Here is a 12,940-nt window from a genome sequence, read left to right as displayed (position 1 = left end):
TTCACATGCCACGCTGTACAGCTCATATCAGCATACATAAATGAAATAAACGTATGAAAACAATCTTTGTAAACAATTACATCACAATGTTTTCAAAATGTTCACCATTGGCACTACAGAGGTGGCGCAAACGAAGAATGAAATTCGCCATCACATTTCGTAGTGTCTCAACCGAAATGGATTCACATGCCACGCTGTACAGCTCATATCAGCATACATAAATGAAATAAACGTATGAAAACAATCTTTGTAAACAATTACATCATAATGTTTTCAAAATGTTCACCATTGGCACTACAGAGGTGGCGCAAACGAAGAATGAAATTCGCCATCACATTTCGTAGTGTCTCAACCGAAATGGATTCACATGCCACGCTGTACAGCTCATATCAGCATACATAAATGAAATAAACGTATGAAAACAATCTTTGTAAACAATTACATCATAATGTTTTCAAAATGTTCACCATTGGCACTACAGAGGTGGCGCAAACGAAGAATGAAATTCGCCATCACATTTCGTAGTGTCTCAACCGAAATGGATTCACATGCCACGCTGTACAGCTCATATCAGCATACATAAATGAAATAAACGTATGAAAACAATCTTTGTAAACAATTACATCACAATGTTTTCAAAATGTTCACCATTGGCACTACAGAGGTGGCGCAAACGAAGAATGAAATTCGCCATCACATTTCGTAGTGTCTCAACCGAAATGGATTCACATGCCACGCTGTACAGCTCATATCAGCATACATAAATGAAATAAACGTATGAAAACAATCTTTGTAAACAATTACATCACAATGTTTTCAAAATGTTCACCATTGGCACTACAGAGGTGGCGCAAACGAAGAATGAAATTCGCCATCACATTTCGTAGTGTCTCAACCGAAATGGATTCACATGCCACGCTGTACAGCTCATATCAGCATACATAAGTGAAATAAACGTATGAAAACAATCTTTGTAAACAATTACATCACAATGTTTTCAAAATGTTCACCATTGGCACTACAGAGGTGGCGCAAACGAAGAATGAAATTCGCCATCACATTTCGTAGTGTCTCAACCGAAATGGATTCACATGCCACGCTGTACAGCTCATATCAGCATACATAAATGAAATAAACGTATGAAAACAATCTTTGTAAACAATTACATCACAATGTTTTCAAAATGTTCACCATTGGCACTACAGAGGTGGCGCAAACGAAGAATGAAATTCGCCATCACATTTCGTAGTGTCTCAACCGAAATGGATTCACATGCCACGCTGTACAGCTCATATCAGCATACATAAATGAAATAAACGTATGAAAACAATCTTTGTAAACAATTACATCACAATGTTTTCAAAATGTTCACCATTGGCACTACAGAGGTGGCGCAAACGAAGAATGAAATTCGCCATCACATTTCGTAGTGTCTCAACCGAAATGGATTCACATGCCACGCTGTACAGCTCATATCAGCATACATAAATGAAATAAACGTATGAAAACAATCTTTGTAAACAATTACATCACAATGTTTTCAAAATGTTCACCATTGGCACTACAGAGGTGGCGCAAACGAAGAATGAAATTCGCCATCACATTTCGTAGTGTCTCAACCGAAATGGATTCACATGCCACGCTGTACAGCTCATATCAGCATACATAAATGAAATAAACGTATGAAAACAATCTTTGTAAACAATTACATCACAATGTTTTCAAAATGTTCACCATTGGCACTACAGAGGTGGCGCAAACGAAGAATGAAATTCGCCATCACATTTCGTAGTGTCTCAACCGAAATGGATTCACATGCCACGCTGTACAGCTCATATCAGCATACATAAATGAAATAAACGTATGAAAACAATCTTTGTAAACAATTACATCACAATGTTTTCAAAATGTTCACCATTGGCACTACAGAGGTGGCGCAAACGAAGAATGAAATTCGCCATCACATTTCGTAGTGTCTCAACCGAAATGGATTCACATGCCACGCTGTACAGCTCATATCAGCATACATAAATGAAATAAACGTATGAAAACAATCTTTGTAAACAATTACATCATAATGTTTTCAAAATGTTCACCATTGGCACTACAGAGGTGGCGCAAACGAAGAATGAAATTCGCCATCACATTTCGTAGTGTCTCAACCGAAATGGATTCACATGCCACGCTGTACAGCTCATATCAGCATACATAAATGAAATAAACGTATGAAAACAATCTTTGTAAACAATTACATCACAATGTTTTCAAAATGTTCACCATTGGCACTACAGAGGTGGCGCAAACGAAGAATGAAATTCGCCATCACATTTCGTAGTGTCTCAACCGAAATGGATTCACATGCCACGCTGTACAGCTCATATCAGCATACATAAATGAAATAAACGTATGAAAACAATCTTTGTAAACAATTACATCATAATGTTTTCAAAATGTTCACCATTGGCACTACAGAGGTGGCGCAAACGAAGAATGAAATTCGCCATCACATTTCGTAGTGTCTCAACCGAAATGGATTCACATGCCACGCTGTACAGCTCATATCAGCATACATAAATGAAATAAACGTATGAGAACAATCTTTGTAAACAATTACATCATAATGTTTTCAAAATGTTCACCATTGGCACTACAGAGGTGGCGCAAACGAAGAATGAAATTCGCCATCACATTTCGTAGTGTCTCAACCGAAATTGATTCACATGCCACGCTGTACAGCTCATATCAGCATACATAAATGAAATAAACGTATGAAAACAATCTTTGTAAACAATTACATCATAATGTTTTCAAAATGTTCACCATTGGCACTACAGAGGTGGCGCAAACGAAGAATGAAATTCGCCATCACATTTCGTAGTGTCTCAACCGAAATGGATTCACATGCCACGCTGTACAGCTTATATCAGCATACATAAATGAAATAAACGTATGAAAACAGTCTTTGTAAACAATTACATCACAATGTTTTCAAAATGTTCACCATTGGCACTACAGAGGTGGCGCAAACGAAGAATGAAATTCGCCATCACATTTCTTAGTGTCTCAACCGACATGGATTCACATGCCACGCTGTACAGCTCATATCAGCATACATAAGTGAAATAATCGTATGAAAACAATCTTTGTAAACAAATACATCACAATGTTTTCAAAATGTTCACCATTGGCACTACAGAGGTGGCGCAAACGAAGAATGAAATTCGCCATCACATTTCGTAGTGTCTCAACCGAAATGGATTCACATGCCACGCTGTACAGCTCATATCAGCATACATAAATGAAATAAATGTATGAAAACAATCTTTGTAAACAATTACATCATAATGTTTTCAAAATGTTCACCATTGGCTCTACAGAGGTGGCGCAAACGAAGAATGAAATTCGCCATCACATTTCGTAGTGTCTCAACCGAAATGGATTCACATGCCACGCTGTACAGCTCATATCAGCATACATAAGTGAAATAATCGTATGAAAACAATCTTTGTAAACAAATACATCACAATGTTTTCAAAATGTTCACCATTGGCACTACAGAGGTGGCGCAAACGAAGAATGAAATTCGCCATCACATTTCGTAGTGTCTCAACCGAAATGGATTCACATGCCACGCTGTACAGCTCATATCAGCATACATAAATGAAATAAACGTATGAAAACAATCTTTGTAAACAATTACATCACAATGTTTTCAAAATGTTCACCATTGGCACTACAGAGGTGGCGCAAACGAAGAATGAAATTCGCCATCACATTTCTTAGTGTCTCAACCGAAATGGATTCACATGCCACGCTGTACAGCTCATATCAGCATACATAAGTGAAATAATCGTATGAAAACAATCTTTGTAAACAAATACATCACAATGTTTTCAAAATGTTCCCCATTGGCACTACAGAGGTGGCGCAAACGAAGAATGAAATTCGCCATCACATTTCGTAGTGTCTCAACCGAAATGGATTCACATGCCACGCTGTACAGCTCATATCAGCATACATAAATGAAATAAATGTATGAAAACAATCTTTGTAAACAATTACATCATAATGTTTTCAAAATGTTCACCATTGGCACTACAGAGGTGGCGCAAACGAAGAATGAAATTCGCCATCACATTTCGTAGTGTCTCAACCGAAATGGATTCACATGCCACGCTGTACAGCTCATATCAGCATACATAAGTGAAATAATCGTATGAAAACAATCTTTGTAAACAAATACATCACAATGTTTTCAAAATGTTCACCATTGGCACTACAGAGGTGGCGCAAACGAAGAATGAAATTCGCCATCACATTTCGTAGTGTCTCAACCGAAATGGATTCACATGCCACGCTGTACAGCTCATATCAGCATACATAAATGAAATAAACGTATGAAAACTATCTTTGTAAACAATTACATCATAATGTTTTCAAAATGTTCTCCATTGGCACTACAGAGGTGGCGCAAACGAAGAATGAAATTCGCCATCACATTTCGTAGTGTCTCAACCGAAATGGATTCACATGCCACGCTGTACAGCTCATATCAGCATACATAAGTGAAATAATCGTATGAAAACAATCTTTGTAAACAAATACATCACAATGTTTTCAAAATGTTCACCATTGGCACTACAGAGGTGGCGCAAACGAAGAATGAAATTCGCCATCACATTTCGTAGTGTCTCAACCGAAATGGATTCACATGCCACGCTGTACAGCTCATATCAGCATACATAAGTGAAATAATCGTATGAAAACAATCTTTGTAAACAAATACATCACAATGTTTTCAAAATGTTCACCATTGGCACTACAGAGGTGGCGCAAACGAAGAATGAAATTCGCCATCACATTTCGTAGTGTCTCAACCGAAATGGATTCACATGCCACGCTGTACAGCTCATATCAGCATACATAAATGAAATAAACGTATGAAAACAATCTTTGTAAACAATTACATCATAATGTTTTCAAAATGTTCACCATTGGCACTACAGAGGTGGCGCAAACGAAGAATGAAATTCGCCATCACATTTCGTAGTGTCTCAACCGAAATGGATTCACATGCCACGCTGTACAGCTCATATCAGCATACATAAGTGAAATAATCGTATGAAAACAATCTTTGTAAACAAATACATCACAATGTTTTCAAAATGTTCACCATTGGCACTACAGAGGTGGCGCAAACGAAGAATGAAATTCGCCATCACATTTCGTAGTGTCTCAACCGAAATGGATTCACATGCCACGCTGTACAGCTCATATCAGCATACATAAGTGAAATAATCGTATGAAAACAATCTTTGTAAACAAATACATCACAATGTTTTCAAAATGTTCACCATTGGCGCTACAGAGGTGGCGCAAACGAAGAATGAAATTCGCCATCACATTTCGTAGTGTCTCAACCGAAATGGATTCACATGCCACGCTGTACAGCTCATATCAGCATACATAAGTGAAATAATCGTATGAAAACAATCTTTGTAAACAAATACATCACAATGTTTTCAAAATGTTCACCATTGGCACTACAGAGGTGGCGCAAACGAAGAATGAAATTCGCCATCACATTTCGTAGTGTCTCAACCGAAATGGATTCACATGCCACGCTGTACAGCTCATATCAGCATACATAAATGAAATAAACGTATGAAAACAATCTTTGTAAACAATTACATCATAATGTTTTCAAAATGTTCACCATTGGCACTACAGAGGTGGCGCAAACGAAGAATGAAATTCGCCATCACTTTTCGTAGTGTCTCAACCGAAATGGATTCACATGCCACGCTGTACAGCTCATATCAGCATACATAAGTGAAATAATCGTATGAAAACAATCTTTGGAAACAAATACATCACAATGTTTTCAAAATGTTCACCATTGGCACTACAGAGGTGGCGCAAACGAAGAATGAAATTCGCCATCACATTTCTTAGTGTCTCAACCGAAATGGATTCACATGCCACGCTGTACAGCTCATATCAGCATACATAAATGAAATAAACGTATGAACACAATCTTTGTAAACAATTACATCACAATGTTTTCAAAATGTTCACCATTGGCACTACAGAGGTGGCGCAAACGAAGAATGAAATTCGCCATCACATTTCGTAGTGTCTCAACCGAAATGGATTCACATGCCACGCTGTACAGCTCATATCAGCATACATAAATGAAATAAACGTATGAAAACAATCTTTGTAAACAATTACATCATAATGTTTTCAAAATGTTCACCATTGGCACTACAGAGGTGGCGCAAACGAAGAATGAAATTCGCCATCACATTTCGTAGTGTCTCAACCGAAATGGATTCACATGCCACGCTGTACAGCTTATATCAGCATACATAAATGAAATAAACGTATGAAAACAATCTTTGTAAACAATTACATCACAATGTTTTCAAAATGTTCACCATTGGCACTACAGAGGTGGCGCAAACGAAGAATGAAATTCGCCATCACATTTCGTAGTGTCTCAACCGAAATGGATTCACATGCCACGCTGTACAGCTCATATCAGCATACATAAATGAAATAAACGTATGAAAACAATCTTTGTAAACAATTACATCATAATGTTTTCAAAATGTTCACCATTGGCACTACAGAGGTGGCGCAAACGAAGAATGAAATTCGCCATCACATTTCGTAGTGTCTCAACCGAAATGGATTCACATGCCACGCTGTATAGCTCATATCAGCATACATAAGTGAAATAATCGTATGAAAACAATCTTTGTAAACAAATACATCACAATGTTTTCAAAATGTTCACCATTGGCACTACAGAGGTGGCGCAAACGAAGAATGAAATTCGCCATCACATTTCGTAGTGTCTCAACCGAAATGGATTCACATGCCACGCTGTACAGCTCATATCAGCATACATAAATGAAATAAACGTATGAAAACAATCTTTGTAAACAATTACATCACAATGTTTTCAAAATGTTCACCATTGGCACTACAGAGGTGGCGCAAACGAAGAATGAAATTCGCCATCACATTTCTTAGTGTCTCAACCGAAATGGATTCACATGCCACGCTGTACAGCTCATATCAGCATACATAAGTGAAATAATCGTATGAAAACAATCTTTGTAAACAAATACATCACAATGTTTTCAAAATGTTCACCATTGGCACTACAGAGGTGGCGCAAACGAAGAATGAAATTCGCCATCACATTTCGTAGTGTCTCAAACGAAATGGATTCACATGCCACGCTGTACAGCTCATATCAGCATACATAAATGAAATAAACGTATGAAAACAATCTTTGTAAACAATTACATCATAATGTTTTCAAAATGTTCACCATTGGCACTACAGAGGTGGCGCAAACGAAGAATGAAATTCGCCATCACATTTCGTAGTGTCTCAACCGAAATGGATTCACATGCCACGCTGTACAGCTCATATCAGCATACATAAGTGAAATAATCGTATGAAAACAATCTTTGTAAACAAATACATCACAATGTTTTCAAAATGTTCACCATTGGCACTACAGAGGTGGCGCAAACGAAGAATGAAATTCGCCATCACATTTCGTAGTGTCTCAACCGAAATGGATTCACATGCCACGCTGTACAGCTCATATCAGCATACATAAATGAAATAAACGTATGAAAACTATCTTTGTAAACAATTACATCATAATGTTTTCAAAATGTTCACCATTGGCACTACAGAGGTGGCGCAAACGAAGAATGAAATTCGCCATCACATTTCGTAGTGTCTCAACCGAAATGGATTCACATGCCACGCTGAACAGCTCATATCAGCATACATAAGTGAAATAATCGTATGAAAACAATCTTTGTAAACAAATACATCACAATGTTTTCAAAATGTTCTCCATTGGCACTACAGAGGTGGCGCAAACGAAGAATGAAATTCGCCATCACATTTCGTAGTGTCTCAACCGAAATGGATTCACATGCCACGCTGTACAGCTCATATCAGCATACATAAGTGAAATAATCGTATGAAAACAATCTTTGTAAACAAATACATCACAATGTTTTCAAAATGTTCACCATTGGCACTACAGAGGTGGCGCAAACGAAGAATGAAATTCGCCATCACATTTCGTAGTGTCTCAACCGAAATGGATTCACATGCCACGCTGTACAGCTCATATCAGCATACATAAGTGAAATAATCGTATGAAAACAATCTTTGTAAACAAATACATCACAATGTTTTCAAAATGTTCACCATTGGCACTACAGAGGTGGCGCAAACGAAGAATGAAATTCGCCATCACATTTCGTAGTGTCTCAACCGAAATGGATTCACATGCCACGCTGTACAGCTCATATCAGCATACATAAATGAAATAAACGTATGAAAACAATATTTGTAAACAATTACATCATAATGTTTTCAAAATGTTCACCATTGGCACTACAGAGGTGGCGCAAACGAAGAATGAAATTCGCCATCACATTTCGTAGTGTCTCAACCGAAATGGATTCACATGCCACGCTGTACAGCTCATATCAGCATACATAAGTGAAATAATCGTATGAAAACAATCTTTGTAAACAAATACATCACAATGTTTTCAAAATGTTCACCATTGGCACTACAGAGGTGGCGCAAACGAAGAATGAAATTCGCCATCACATTTCTTAGTGTCTTAACCGAAATGGATTCACATGCCACGCTGTACAGCTCATATCAGCATACATAAATGAAATAAACGTATGAGAACAATCTTTGTAAACAAATACATCACAATGTTTTCAAAATGTTCACCATTGGCACTACAGAGGTGGCGCAAACGAAGAATGAAATTCGCCATCACATTTCGTAGTGTCTCAACCGAAATGGATTCACATGCCACGCTGTACAGCTCATATCAGCATACATAAGTGAAATAATCGTATGAAAACAATCTTTGTAAACAAATACATCACAATGTTTTCAAAATGTTCACCATTGGCACTACAGAGGTGGCGCAAACGAAGAATGAAATTCGCCATCACATTTCGTAGTGTCTCAACCGAAATGGATTCACATGCCACGCTGTACAGCTCATATCAGCATACATAAGTGAAATAATCGTATGAAAACAATCTTTGTAAACAATTACATCACAATGTTTTCAAAATGTTCACCATTGGCACTACAGAGGTGGCGCAAACGAAGAATGAAATTCGCCATCACATTTCGTAGTGTCTCAACCGAAATGGATTCACATGCCACGCTGTACAGCTCATATCAGCATACATAAATGAAATAAACGTATGAAAACAATCTTTGTAAACAATTACATCATAATGTTTTCAAAATGTTCACCATTGGCACTACAGAGGTGGCGCAAACGAAGAATGAAATTCGCCATCACATTTCGTAGTGTCTCAACCGAAATGGATTCACATGCCACGCTGTACAGCTCATATCAGCATACATAAGTGAAATAATCGTATGAAAACAATCTTTGGAAACAAATACATCACAATGTTTTCAAAATGTTCACCATTGGCACTACAGAGGTGGCGCAAACGAAGAATGAAATTCGCCATCACATTTCTTAGTGTCTCAACCGAAATGGATTCACATGCCACGCTGTACAGCTCATATCAGCATACATAAATGAAATAAACGTATGAACACAATCTTTGTAAACAATTACATCATAATGTTTTCAAAATGTTCACCATTGGCACTACAGAGGTGGCGCAAACGAAGAATGAAATTCGCCATCACATTTCTTAGTGTCTCAACCGAAATGGATTCACATGCCACGCTGTACAGCTCATATCAGCATACATAAGTGAAATAATCGTATGAAAACAATCTTTGTAAACAAATACATCACAATGTTTTCAAAATGTTCACCATTGGCACTACAGAGGTGGCGCAAACGAAGAATGAAATTCGCCATCACATTTCGTAGTGTCTCAACCGAAATGGATTCACATGCCACGCTGTACAGCTCATATCAGCATACATAAGTGAAATAATCGTATGAAAACAATCTTTGTAAACAATTACATCATAATGTTTTCAAAATGTTCACCATTGGCACTACAGAGGTGGCGCAAACGAAGAATGAAATTCGCCATCACATTTCGTAGTGTCTCAACCGAAATGGATTCACATGCCACGCTGTACAGCTCATATCAGCATACATAAGTGAAATAATCGTATGATAACAATCTTTGTAAACAAATACATCACAATGTTTTCAAAATGTTCACCATTGGCACTACAGAGGTGGCGCAAACGAAGAATGAAATTCGCCATCACATTTCTTAGTGTCTCAACCGAAATGGATTCACATGCCACGCTGTACAGCTCATATCAGCATACATAAGTGAAATAATCGTATGAAAACAATCTTTGTAAACAAATACATCACAATGTTTTCAAAATGTTCACCATTGGCACTACAGAGGTGGCGCAAACGAAGAATGAAATTCGCCATCACATTTCGTAGTGTCTTAACCGAAATGGATTCACATGCCACGCTGTACAGCTCATATCAGCATACATAAATGAAATAAACGTATGAAAACAATCTTTGTAAACAATTACATCACAATGTTTTCAAAATGTTCACCATTGGCACTACAGAGGTGGCGCAAACGAAGAATGAAATTCGCCATCACATTTCGTAGTGTTTCAACCGAAATGGATTCACATGCCACGCTGTACAGCTCATATCAGCATACATAAATGAAATAAACGTATGAAAACAATCTTTGTAAACAATTACATCATAATGTTTTCAAAATGTTCACCATTGGCACTACAGAGGTGGCGCAAACGAAGAATGAAATTCGCCATCACATTTCGTAGTGTCTCAACCGAAATGGATTCACATGCCACGCTGTACAGCTCATATCAGCATACATAAATGAAATAAACGTATGAAAACAATCTTTGTAAACAATTACATCATAATGTTTTCAAAATGTTCACCATTGGCACTACAGAGGTGGCGCAAACGATGAATGAAATTCGCCATCACATTTCGTAGTGTCTCAACCGAAATGGATTCACATGCCACGCTGTATAGCTCATATCAGCATACATAAGTGAAATAATCGTATGAAAACAATCTTTGTAAACAAATACATCACAATGTTTTCAAAATGTTCACCATTGGCACTACAGAGGTGGCGCAAACGAAGAATGAAATTCGCCATCACATTTCGTAGTGTCTCAACCGAAATGGATTCACATGCCACGCTGTACAGCTCATATCAGCATACATAAATGAAATAAACGTATGAAAACAATCTTTGTAAACAATTACATCACAATCTTTTCAAAATGTTCACCATTGGCACTACAGAGGTGGCGCAAACGAAGAATGAAATTCGCCATCACATTTCTTAGTGTCTCAACCGAAATGGATTCACATGCCACGCTGTACAGCTCATATCAGCATACATAAGTGAAATAATCGTATGAAAACAATCTTTGTAAACAAATACATCACAATGTTTTCAAAATGTTCACCATTGGCACTACAGAGGTGGCGCAAACGAAGAATGAAATTCGCCATCACATTTCGTAGTGTCTCAAACGAAATGGATTCACATGCCACGCTGTACAGCTCATATCAGCATACATAAATGAAATAAACGTATGAAAACAATCTTTGTAAACAATTACATCATAATGTTTTCAAAATGTTCACCATTGGCACTACAGAGGTGGCGCAAACGAAGAATGAAATTCGCCATCACATTTCGTAGTGTCTCAACCGAAATGGATTCACATGCCACGCTGTACAGCTCATATCAGCATACATAAGTGAAATAATCGTATGAAAACAATCTTTGTAAACAAATACATCACAATGTTTTCAAAATGTTCACCATTGGCACTACAGAGGTGGCGCAAACGAAGAATGAAATTCGCCATCACATTTCGTAGTGTCTCAACCGAAATGGATTCACATGCCACGCTGTACAGCTCATATCAGCATACATAAATGAAATAAACGTATGAAAACTATCTTTGTAAACAATTACATCATAATGTTTTCAAAATGTTCACCATTGGCACTACAGAGGTGGCGCAAACGAAGAATGAAATTCGCCATCACATTTCGTAGTGTCTCAACCGAAATGGATTCACATGCCACGCTGAACAGCTCATATCAGCATTCATAAGTGAAATAATCGTATGAAAACAATCTTTGTAAACAAATACATCACAATGTTTTCAAAATGTTCTCCATTGGCACTACAGAGGTGGCGCAAACGAAGAATGAAATTCGCCATCACATTTCGTAGTGTCTCAACCGAAATGGATTCACATGCCACGCTGTACAGCTCATATCAGCATACATAAGTGAAATAATCGTATGAAAACAATCTTTGTAAACAAATACATCACAATGTTTTCAAAATGTTCACCATTGGCACTACAGAGGTGGCGCAAACGAAGAATGAAATTCGCCATCACATTTCGTAGTGTCTCAACCGAAATGGATTCACATGCCACGCTGTACAGCTCATATCAGCATACATAAGTGAAATAATCGTATGAAAACAATCTTTGTAAACAAATACATCACAATGTTTTCAAAATGTTCACCATTGGCACTACAGAGGTGGCGCAAACGAAGAATGAAATTCGCCATCACATTTCGTAGTGTCTCAACCGAAATGGATTCACATGCCACGCTGTACAGCTCATATCAGCATACATAAATGAAATAAACGTATGAAAACAATATTTGTAAACAATTACATCATAATGTTTTCAAAATGTTCACCATTGGCACTACAGAGGTGGCGCAAACGAAGAATGAAATTCGCCATCACATTTCGTAGTGTCTCAACCGAAATGGATTCACATGCCACGCTGTACAGCTCATATCAGCATACATAAGTGAAATAATCGTATGAAAACAATCTTTGTAAACAAATACATCACAATG

This window comes from Schistocerca nitens, chromosome 2 (assembly GCF_023898315.1).
Source record: "Schistocerca nitens isolate TAMUIC-IGC-003100 chromosome 2, iqSchNite1.1, whole genome shotgun sequence".
In the NCBI taxonomy this organism is placed as follows: Eukaryota; Metazoa; Arthropoda; class Insecta; order Orthoptera; family Acrididae; genus Schistocerca; species Schistocerca nitens.
The sequence above is the reverse complement of the archived record's forward strand: the minus strand, read 5'-3'. Positions refer to the sequence as shown.